Here is a 12,267-nt window from a genome sequence, read left to right on the forward strand (position 1 = left end):
GAACACAATTTAAGTACCTGTTCTGAAGACAGGCAAACTGGAAATAGCTGAAGCACTAAATGGTAAAATTAGTCTGGGAAGTTCACCTTTTTGGCTGTGCTGGTTGTAGAACCTAGGGCCTCAGGCTTGCATGCTAGGCGAGAGCTCGACCACTGAGCTACATTCCCCAGCTCTGAATGCAATTTTTTCTGGTACCAGGGTTTGAGCTAGATGCCTCGTCATTATTTGGCTGGATTATATAACTGGCACGCTACCACTTGAGCCATGCCTCCAGGCTGGATTTTTTACATGTGCCAATACTGGCGCTTGAACTCAGGACCTGGGTACCAGCTTTGAGAAAAAAGCCAAGTGAGAGAAAAGCTCTTAAGTTCAAGCCCCACTCCCAATATACACATACAAAGCAGGGTAGACACCAGTGGCTGACACTTGCAATCCTAGCTACTCAGGAAGCTGAGACTGGAGGAACTGGGTTTAAAGCCAGCCAAGGTAGTAAAATCCGTGAGATTCTTGCCTCCAATGAATCCCCCTAAGCCAGAAATGGAGTATGGCTCAAGTAGTTAAGCACTGGCCTTGAGTGAAAAAGCTAAAGCACAGTGCCCAGGTCCTTGAGCCATACCTCATCTGGCGATCTTAGTAGGACAGTTCGAAGCCAACCCAGGCAGCAAAGTCCAGAAACTTTTTTTTTTTTTTTTTTTTTGCCAGTCCTGGTGCTTGGAATCAGGGCCCGAGCACTGTCCCTGGCTTCTCTTTGCTCAAGGCTAGCACTCTACCACTCGAGCCACAGCGCCACTTCTGGCTTTTTCTATATATATGTGGTGCTGTGGAATCCAACCCAGGGCTTCATGTATGTGAGGCAAGGACTCTACCTCTAGGCCATATTCCCAGCCCTGGCTTTGAGTCCTAAACCTCCAGATCTCATCCTCCTGAGTAGCTAAGATTACAGGTGTGAGGCATTGGTGCCAGGCTAACTTTTTTTTTGTAGGTTTGTTTTTTATTTTAAATGTATTTGTTTATTAATTGAACACAAATTTTTTGACAAGGTGTTGTGCAAAAAGGGTACAGTTACATAGTAGGGCAGTATATACATTTCTTGTGATATCTTACACCCTGTTTTTCTTTCCCTTCTCTAGGTCAGGTAGACATATATACAATATAGAATGTATCAAGAACATATACAGTAGCCACGTGGTCACACCCAAGAAAGTTCGCCTAGGGCTTTAAATGTAATGTCGATATTAGACCATATGTCGACAGTAGTCTTATATGAACATACATACCTAGCTTTTGAGCTATTGTATTCCCCTGAGAGGTCAATTTTTGACCTTTATATGTTGAGTAATTGTTTGGTTTTAGTTACATACTGTTGGGTCGCTGCCCCAATCCTGTGGGGAATACTATTTGACAAGCAGTTTTTGGTTTCCCAGACTTGGTCTCTACTGTCTCTCCGTCTCCCTTTGTTAACAGTCATATATCAGGGAGATCATGCCCCTTTGTTTTCTGTGTTCTAGGCTTGTCTCGCTCAACATTATTTGTTCCAGTTCTGACCATTTCCCTGCGAATAACAATATTTCACCATTCCTAATCGCTATGTAGTATTCCATTGTGTATAAGTACCATATTTTTTGGATCCATTCGTCTGTGGAGGGGCATCTGGGTTGTTTCCATATTTTGGCTATTGTGAATTGTGCCGCAATAAACATGGAGGTACAAATGTCTTTTTGATATCTTGGGTTTTGCTGTTTAGGATAGATGCCTAGGAGTGGTATGGCTGGGTCATAGGGTAGGTCTATATTGAGCTTTTTGAGAAACCTCCATACTGTTCTCCAAAGTGGTTGTACTAATTTGCACTCCCACTAACAATGGAGAAGGGTTCCTCTTTCCCCGCACCCCCTCCAGCATTTGTTGTTGCCTGAGTTCAGAGTATGGGCCATTCTAAGTGGGGTGAGGTGGTATCTCAGGGTTGTTTTTATTTGCATTTCCTTTACTACCAGGGATGTTGAGCATTTCCTCATGTGTTTCTTTGCCATTTTTATATCTTCTCTTGTGAAGTCTCTCTTTAGCTCCTTTCCAGGCTAACTTTTGAAACTGTTAAAGAAGCAAATTAAGCCGGGTGCTGGTGGCTTATTCCTATAATCCTTCCTACTCAGGAGGATGAGATCTGAGGACCAGGGTTCAAAGCCAGCCCAGGCAGGAAAGTCTGTGAAACTTACTCTAATTAATCATGGAAACAGCTGAAAGTGGCACTGTGGCTCAAGTGGTAGAGTGCTAGCCTTGTGCAAAAGGATCTCAGGGACAGCCCACAGGCCCAGAGTTCAAGCCCCAAGACCTGAAACAAACAAGAAAAGGATATGAGGCCTCCTGGCAGACATGTTTTCAAGATAGTGGAAAGAGCAGAAATGAAAAACAAAGTGCAAAGAATTGTGTTTCATGCCAGTAAACCCAGCACTAGGGAGGTTGAGGCACTAGTTTAAGGAAAACCTTAAGAGTAAAATAATGACAAAACAATGACGAGGGCTGGGAATGTGGCTTAGTGGTTGGGCGCTTGCCTAGCATGCATGAGGCCCTGGGTTCCATTCCTCAGTACCACATGAACAGCAAAAGCCAGAAGGTACTGTGGCTAGCTTTGAGCACAGAGGCTCAGGGACAGAGCCCAGGCTCTGAGTTCAAGCCCCAGGACTGACAAAAAACAATGAGGAAACCTCCATGGCTAAGAAGATAGAGCTTACTTGTAGAGTACTTGCCTAGTGTGTTCAAGGTCTTGAGTTTTGATTCCCAGCAAACAACATATTTGATTCCCCCAAAATATAACATAATAGAGGAACAGGAAAGCAATTCAATTTTGGAACAGACATATAGATACTTTGGGAGAATTTAGGTGGTAAAGAACAGATACAAGTAACTTACTGAATGCTGGGGAAAATATTTCTTGGAATTTCTCACCCAGACTCTGACCACAGGACAAGCATCAGGTCTAATCATTGCATCTTTCTTGCTGACTAGACTGTAACCCTCAGGTCACCAAGTCTGACCTCTGGGAGATAAGACAGAGCTTAGTCACTGCAGTTTCCCCACTGGAATGTGACCTCTGAGAATTGAAACCAATCCTGATTCTCCACTATGAGGCTGTAATCCCCATACTTGGGAGGCTGATGCAAGAGGATCCCAAGTTCAAGACCAGAATGGGTCACATAGCAAGACTCCGCCCTAAAACAAAAAGATCACTATATACATCGTTCTAAGCCTTAGCAAAATGGTAAGCTACGTAGGCACTGTTGATACAAAAAGAAAACTGGAACATTTAGATCAGGTCCTGTATGGTTTTGAATGCCAATGAATCCAAGCTAGGAGAGAGTGAGGAAGGGGTGACATTGTCCAACAAAAAATGTGCTCGTGCCGGTGCTGGTGGCTCATGGCTGTAATCCTAGCTACTCAGAAGGCTGAGATCTGAGGATCACTGTTCAAAGCCAGCCCTGGCAGGAAAGTCCATGAGATTTATCTCCAATTAACCACCAGAAAACCAGAAGTAGTGCTGTGGCACAAGTGGTAGAGCTCTAGCCTTGAGCTGAAGAGCTCAGGGACAGTGCCCAGGCCCACAGTTCAAGCCCCACCACCACCAACAAAAGCATACTCATTACCTGACTTATGTAACTATAACCTCTATGTATATCACCTTTATAATAATAAAATTTTAACTATGAGTTCAAGGACACAGAGAGAGGAGTAAAACACAAAGATTTATTGAAGAAGAAGGTAAACTGAGCCAGGCACTGGTAGCTCCATGGCTATAATCCTAGCTACTCAAGAAGCTGAGATCTGAAGATCAAAGTTCAAAGTCAGTCCAGAGAAGGAAAAGTCCAGGAGACTCTTTACTCCAATTAACCACCAGAAAACCAAAAGTGGGGCTTTGGCTCAAAAGTGGTAAAGTACTATCCTTGAGCAAAGGAGCTCAGAAAATTGTGCCCAGGCCCTGAGTTCAAGCCCCATGACCAACAACAAAAAAAAAAGAAGAAAATATTCTAAGATGGAAGAAAGGAATTGGGGAATGGGATAGACAGGGTGAGTCTGACCAAGATGTAACATATGCATGTACATCACAATCACACTATCCTCTTGTACAACTAGTATATGCTAATATAAAATGTAAAATAAAAATCGGGGCTTTTTTGATGATTCATGGTGACTGGCTCATTTATTCTAGATTATTTTGTCGGGGGTGGGGAGAGTGTTTTGGGGGTTTATGCCTGTAATCCTGGATACTCAGAAGGCTGAGATCTGAGAATCATGGTTCAAATTCAACCTGGACTAGAAAATCTGTGAGCTTTTTATCTTCAATTAACCAACAAAAAACCTGATATGGAGCTGTGGTTCAAGTGATAGAATGTTAGCTTTGAGCAAAAAAGCTCAGGGAGAGCACCCAGGCCCTGAGTTCAAGTCGTAGGACCAGCACAAAAATAAAATAGTAGTTTGAATATTTTTTTTTTTTGCCAGTCCTGGGGCTTGGACTCAGGGCCTGAGCACTGTCCCTGGCTTCTTTGTGCTCAAGGCTAGCACTCTGCCACTTGAGCCACAATGCCACTTCTGGCTGTTTTCTGTATATGTGGTGCTTGGGAATTGAACCCAGGGCCTCATGTATATGAGGCAAACACTCTTGCCACTAGGCCATATCCCCAGCCCCAGTAGTTTGAATATTTTAAAAGTAAAATCCAAATGCAATATGGAATATAAATTACAGAGTTATGGTGAGAGCACACCTATAATTCTGGCCCATGAGGAGGCAAGGGCAGATGTCTCATGAATTGAATAATAACCTATGTTTCAGAGTAAGTTTGAGTTTACACTGAGATACTTAGCAAGATCCTATCTTTAAAATCAATATAGGGACTGGGAATGGGCTTAGTGGTACAGTGCTTGCCTAACATGCATGAAGCCCTAGGTATGACTCCTCAATAACACATACACAGAAAAAGCCAGAAGTGGACCCATGACACAAGTGGTAGATTGCTAACCTTGAGCAAAAGAAGCTCAGGGACAGTGCTCAGGCCCTGAGTTGAAGCCCCAGGACTGGCAAAATAAATAAATAAAATATATGTTTATTTCAGATAAATTCGTTACTTTCTGCTGTTTCTACACACACACACACACACACACACACACACACACACACACACACACACAATTTTTCTTCCCTTCCTTTTTAGGTCCAAGGCCAGGAATCGAGCTCTGTACTTGATGTTTTGGCTCATTGGCTAACACTCTACCAACTGAGCTATGCCTCCATATATATAATTTTTAAGTAGTTATACAAAGGTTTTAATTCCACAAAACAGATTATGAGTACAATGAATCTTGATCGGTGTGACTCTTGATTTTCTTTCTTGGGCAAATAGTGAGAATTGAACTCAGGGCTTGGAACCTGTACTTTATATTTTTCATTCTAAGTTGGTGCTACACCAATTGAGCTACATTTCCACTTTTGTCTTTTTGCAGGCTTATCAGAGAAAAGACTTTTGTGGCTTTTTCTGCTGAGGCTGGTTTTGAACTCTGATCCTCAGATCTCAGCCTCCTGAGAGGTTATGATTACAGATATGAGCCACTGACACTTGACTGTTGGGGTCTTCTTATTAAACTGATTTATGAATTTTTCTAAGTGCATTCATATCCAAACTTGGAAGTAGCTTGGAGGAATGTTTTGACAATACAAGTCACAATGTTGTCCTAGAAAATAAGTTTCTTTAAACTGAAGTTTATCAAACATGATTTCAGGGGCTGAGGCAGTAACCTGTGGTACGGTGCTTACTAATCATATGCAAGACCCAGGATTTTATCCCTGGAATCACAAGGAAACAAAAAACAGGCACTGTGACTCATGCCTGCAATTGTAGTTACTCAGTAGGCTGATATCTGAGGATTGCAGTTTGAACTCAGCCTGGACATGAAAGTCCATCAGACTCATTTCCAATTAAGCACCAAAAAAAGCCAGAAGTGAGCTATGGCTCAAAAGTGGTAGAGTGCAAGTTTTGAGCACAATAACTCAGGAATAGTATCAAGGCACTGAGTTCAAGCCCCAGAACTCGTACACATAAAAATTGTTTCAGCTGGGCATTCTGGCCTGTAGTACCTGTGGGAACCTGTAAGTGCGGAACCAGGAGGTCTGCCAAAGAGAATTGGAATGCCATTCTCTGACTCTCAGAAGGTTGACAGCTGTCTGAGAAAGATCTCTTGTCCTTAGCATTACAAAGGCCACAGATTCCACCCTAGGTGTAAACTATGGAGCTGCAGAACTTGGAGCCTGGCAGGAGCCTAACCAAATGGTGTTTGTTTACTGCTCACCTTCACCTTCTGTTTTCAGGAAGTCACCAATGCTAGGATTGTTTCCCCATTCTGGTGTGGGTAACTTCAAAGACTGCTACCTTGTTTTCTGCACATATTCCCCTATTTGATGTTAAATAAAAGCCCTGTTCACGTAACCCTCGGATCTGTTGCTGACCCAGCAGGCTCCTGGTACCCCCAAACTGGGTCCACAGTCTGGTCTCCATTGCTTTGCTCCCAGCCGCTCTTGGAGGTTTGCAACAGTACCAGCCCCTGGATGAAACAAGAGAGTCAACAATTCAAGGCCACCTCGAACTACACAGTGAGATCTTGTTCAGAAAAATAAAACAACACTTGTTTCCAATAGTCACTTTCTCAAGAGATATTTAAAACAGTGGCAATTTTCTCAACAGATAATGATAGGCAAAAATATACATTTCTGAAAATATTTCATGGATGAGTCTGCTCCACAAAACAACAAAAGTAAAATGATAATAAATTTGATTTGCATATATATATAAAATATTTAGATTTAAAATAATCTGTTTAAGCCAGGTGCCAGGGGCTCATGCCAGTAATCCTAGCTACCCAGGAGGCTGAGATCTGAGGCTCTAGGTTCAAAGCCAGACCACGAAAGAAAGTTCATGAGACTCTTATCTTCAATTAACCAGCAAAAACCTGGATGTGGAAGTCTGGCTTAATGGCAGAGCACCAGCCTTGAACCAAAACACTAAGGTACAGCACCCAGGCCCTGAGTCCCTGAGTTCAAGCCATAGGATTGGCATAAGAAACAAGAAAGAAAAGAAAACCATGTGATCTGTGTATGTGCAAGTGTGTATGTGTGTGTATAATTTTTATAGTTATTATAAAGGTGATGTACAGAGAGGTTAAAATTATATAAGACAGGTAAAGAGTACATTTTTCAGGTTGGGAATGTGGCTTAGTAGTAGAGTGCTTGCCTGACATGCATGAAGCCCTGGGTTTGATTCTTCAATACCATACAAACAGAAAAGGCCAGAAGTGGCACTTGGCTCAAGTGGTAGAGTGCTAGCCTTGAGCAAAAAGAAGCCAGGGACAGTGCTCAGGCCCTGAGTTCAAGCCCTAGGACTGGCAAAAAAAACAAAAGTACATTTTTCTTTTTTTGGACGTCACCCCCACCCCCCTTCTCTGGCACTAAATATAGCTTTTTTTTCTGTTTTTTTTTTTTTTTTTTCTGATTGCAAGACAGGAACTTGAACTTGGCACCTGATACTTTTGCTCATTGGCTAGCACTCTAACAAGAGGGCTATGGCTCCAACCCAAACTCCCAGATTTTTGCTGATTAACTGGAAAGAAGAGTCTCTTGGACTTTCCTGCCCAGGCTGGCTTTAAACTGAATTACTCACTTCTCAGCCTCCTGAGTAGCTAAGATGACAAGCATGAGTCACTGGTGCCCAGCTTGTTTTCCTTTTCTTTTTGCCAGTCCTGGGGCTTGGCCTGAGCACCATCCCTGGCTTCTTTTTTGCTCAAGACTAGCACTCTACCTCTTGAGCCACAGTGCCACTTCCGGCTTTTATTGTATGTGTTGCTGAGTAATTGAACCCAGCCAGGGCTTAATGTATGCTAGGCAAGCACTCTACCACTAGGCCACATTCCCAGTCCTGTTTTCTTTTTCTTTCCTTCACTTTCCTTTCCCTTTCTTGGTCTTATTTGTTTAGTTCTAGTGATCAAATTCAATGCCTTACATATACTAGACGAACTGTACCTGAGCCATGAACAGTTTTCCTTCTGCTCCAGTTCTAATATGGCTCAGAACATCACGAGGCCCAAGTATACACTGTATACAGAAGCAAAACATTCAAATAAAGACACAGTTAAAAGTTAAAACATAGGGGCTGGGATATGGCCTAGTGGCAAGAGTGCTTGCCTCGTATACATGAGGCCCTGGGTTCGATTCCTCAGCACCACACATACAGAAAATGGCCAGAAGGGGCGCTGTGGCTCAAGTGGCAGAGTGCTAGCCTTGAGCAAAAAGAAGCCAGGGACAGTGCTCAGGCCCTGAGTTCACGGCCTAGGACTGGCCAAAAAAAAAAAGTTAAAACCTAGGACTATGTTCTGAGGCTCAGGATTCTTATGACAGCTACTCTGGAGTTCTATAGAAGGAGGATAGAGGTATGAGACCAACCTGGGAGGAAAAGTTATGGACATCCTATCTCAACCAATAAAAGCTTGGCATATATATCTCCAGCCTGCCCTTTTGCTGGTTATTTTGAAGTTAGAGTCTCACCAACATTTTTGTTTGGATTGACTTTGAACCCCAGTTCTCAGTATCCCAGCCTCCTGAATTATGATTACAAGGTTTGGATCATTGGCACTTGGCCCAATAAAAACACTGTTACGAATATATTTTGGGGGCTGGGAATATGGCCTAGTGGTAAAGTGCTCGCCTCGTATACATGAAGCCCTGGGTTGGATTCCTCAGCACCACATATATAGAAAAAGCCAGAAGTGGCACTGTGGCTCAAGTGGTAGAGTGCTAGCCTTGAGCAAAAAGAAGCCAGGGACAGTGCTCAGGCCCTGAGTGCAAGACCCAGGACTGACAAAAAAATTAAAATATAAATAAATAAATAAATTAAATAACTATAGGGGCTTGGAATGTGGCTTAGTGGTAGAGTGCTGCCTAGCATGCATGAAGCCCTTGGTTCAATTCCTCAGCACCACATACACAGAAAAAGCCAGAAGTGGCACTGAGGCTCAAGTGGTAGAGTGCTAGCCTTGAGCAAAAGTAGCTCAGAGACAGTGCCCAGGTCCTGAGGTCAAGCTCTAGGACTGGCAAAGAAAAGAAAAGAACTATAGCAAAAAAGGCTACAGATGGGCTGGGGATATAGCCTAGTGGCAAGAGAGCTTGCCTGGTATACATGAGGCCCTGGGTTCGATTCCCCAGCACCACATATACAGAAAACGGCCAGAAGTGGTGCTGTGGCTCAAGTGGCAGAGTGCTAGCCTTGAGCAAAAGGAAGCCAGGGACAGTGCTCAGGACTGGCAAAAAAAAAAAAAAGGCTACAGATGTAGCTCTAACAATAGAGCACTCGCCTAGCAAGCATAAGGTCTGAGTTTAGTAGTGTGCAGGGGGCTCACATTTGTTGTCCTACCTACTCAGGAGGCTGAGATCAGAGAGCCATGGTTTGAAGCCAGCCTGGGCAGGAAGTGTGAGACTCTTGTCTCCAATTGACCACCAAAAAGCTGCAGTAGAGATGTGGCTCAAGAAGTAGAGTGTACCAACAAGGTGCCAGTGGCTCAACACCTATAATCCTAGCTACTCAGGAGGCTGAGATCTGATGATCACATTTCAAATCTGTTCTGGGAAGGAAAGTCTGTGAGACTTTTTGTGTGTGCCAGTTCCAGGGCTTGAACTCAGGATCTTAGCGCTGTCCCTGAGTTGTATCCCCTCAAGCTGCCACTATACTACTTGAACCACAGTTCTACATTTGGCTTTTTCTGAGTAGTTTATTAGAGACAAGAGTCTCACAAACTTACCTGCCTGGACTGGCTTCGAACCACGATCCTCAGATCTCAGCCTCCTCCTGAGTAGTTAAAATTATAGGCATGAGCCACCAGAGCCGGCTGTGAGACTCTTATTTCCACTAAACTACCAAAAAAGCAGAAGTGAAGCTGAGGCTGAAGTGGTAGAGTGCTAGCCTTGAGCAAAAGAAGTTCAGGGACAGCACCAAAAAGGAAAAAAAGAAACAAAAACCTGGCTAGGCGCCTATAATCCTAGCAACTCAGGAAGATGAGGACTTAAGACCTAGGTTCAAAGGCAGGTCAGGCAAGAAAGTTCATGAGACTCTTATCTCCAATAAGCTATCAAACAAGCCAGAAATAGAGCAGTGGCTCAAATGTTAGAGCACTAGCCTTGAGTACAAAAGCTTGTGAACAGTGCTTAGGCCTTGAGTTCAATCCTTAGGACTGGCATGAAAGAGAGAGGTGGGGAGGGAGGGAAGGAAGGAAGGAAGGAAAGAAGGAAGGAAGGAAGGAAGGAAGGAAGGAAGGAAAGCTGAAATACTTGGGCTAATAACATAGCTCAGTGGTAACCTACTTAGGGAGAAAAAAGCTGAAATGGTTATATTGACACACACAAAATACAATAAGAGTGTGGGTATGACCAGATAGAGGGAAATTTTTATAGAGATGTTTCATAATTATAAAAAGGTGAATTTATCAGGAAGACAGAACATCAGAGACATTTCATCACAGGATTTCAAAATACTAAACAAAAATCCTAATAGATGGGGGGAGAGGGAAAAGGGGAGGGGGGAGGGGGGAATGAGGAAGGAGGTAACAAACAGCACAAGAAATGTACCCAAGGCCTAACGTGTGAAACTGTAACCTCTCTGTACATCACTTAGGCAATAAATTTTAAAAAAGAAAAAAAATCCTAATAGAAATAAAAGGGGAACTAGGCAAATCGAGTGGAGGTTTTAATACCCTTCTATCAATGGTGGACAGTACAAAGCCATAAGAAATATTCCACTACTAACCTAAATAGAATAGTGGGGACTGGACTTCCCCTCTGCCTGACAGAATAAAATTCAGACAAATACATGAAACAAATTATCTCAAAACCTCAGAAAACGAAGGAATGAACCCTGAGAATTGAGAAACCAACATCAACCTTATGATTGCCCATTTTCTGGCCTGGGAGACAGAAACCAACTCAGGATAAACCTTGAAAAGAAAATGTTATGTGGGCTATGTTAAATACCAGACAAATATTGTATAATTCCACTCATAGCAGGATGCTGGAGGCTTACACCTGTAATCCTAGCTACCCAAAAGGATGAGATCTGAGGATCAAAGTTTGAAGCTAAGCTAGCTCTGGGAGACTCTAATCTCCAACTAACCAGCAAAGAGTCATGTGGAATTGTGGCTCAAGTGGTAGAGCACCCGCTTAGGTGAAAAAGCCAAGCAAGCACTCAAGGACCTAAGTTCAAGGCTTAGGGTGTGCGTGCGCACGCACACACACACACACACACACAAATTCCACTCATATTTAGTATCTAGAATAGGCACATTCATACAGACAGAAAGTAGAATAGAGGTTACCAGAAGCTGGGGGTGGGTGAGGACTTATTGCTTCATGGAGACAGAATTTCTATTTGGGATGATGAAAACGTTCTGGAAAAAAATAGTTGGGTGGTTTCTCAACATTTCAAATGTACTTATTGCCCTGAATTGTGTACCTAAAAATGAAATGAATGGACAATCTTATTATATACATTATACCACCATTTTAAAGAGGATAAACGGGGCTATTAAGAAAAAAAGTATGCCAGTAATTCTGACAGTAAATTTGTTGATATAAAATGTCTGTGCACACTGGGAAAAATTAGTAATTTAAATAACCATTTCTAGAAAAACTGAGTGCGAGGGAAGAAGTGATATTGTCCAAAAACAAATATACTCTTTACCGGATTTATGTAAGTGTAACCTCTCTGTATATCACTCATAATAACAACAAAGAAACATAATAAATATATAAAATTGCCTTTTATATATTTAAAAAACTTACTTTTGTGCTGGTGCTGGGGCTTAAACTCAGGACTTAAAAAGTGCAAGTGGGCTGGGGATATAGCCTAGTGGCAAGAGTGCCTGCCTCGGATACACGAGGCTCTAGGTTCGATTCCCCAGCACCACATATACAGAAAACGGCCAGAAGCGGCGCTGTGGCTCAAGTGGCAGAGTGCTAGCCTTGAGCGGGAAGAAGCCAGGGACAGTGCTCAGGCCCTGAGTCCAAGGCCCAGGACTGGCCAAAAAAAAAAAAGTGCAAGTGGTAGGGGCTGGGAATATGGCCTAGTGGGAAGAGTGCTTGTCTCGTATACATGAAGTCCTAGGTTCAATTCCTAAGTACCACATATATAGAAAAGGCCATGGGCTGGGAATATGGCCTGGTGGCAAGAGTGTTTGCCTCCTATACATGGA

Source organism: Perognathus longimembris, chromosome 28, assembly GCF_023159225.1.
Source record: "Perognathus longimembris pacificus isolate PPM17 chromosome 28, ASM2315922v1, whole genome shotgun sequence".
NCBI classification, from domain to species: Eukaryota; Metazoa; Chordata; class Mammalia; order Rodentia; family Heteromyidae; genus Perognathus; species Perognathus longimembris.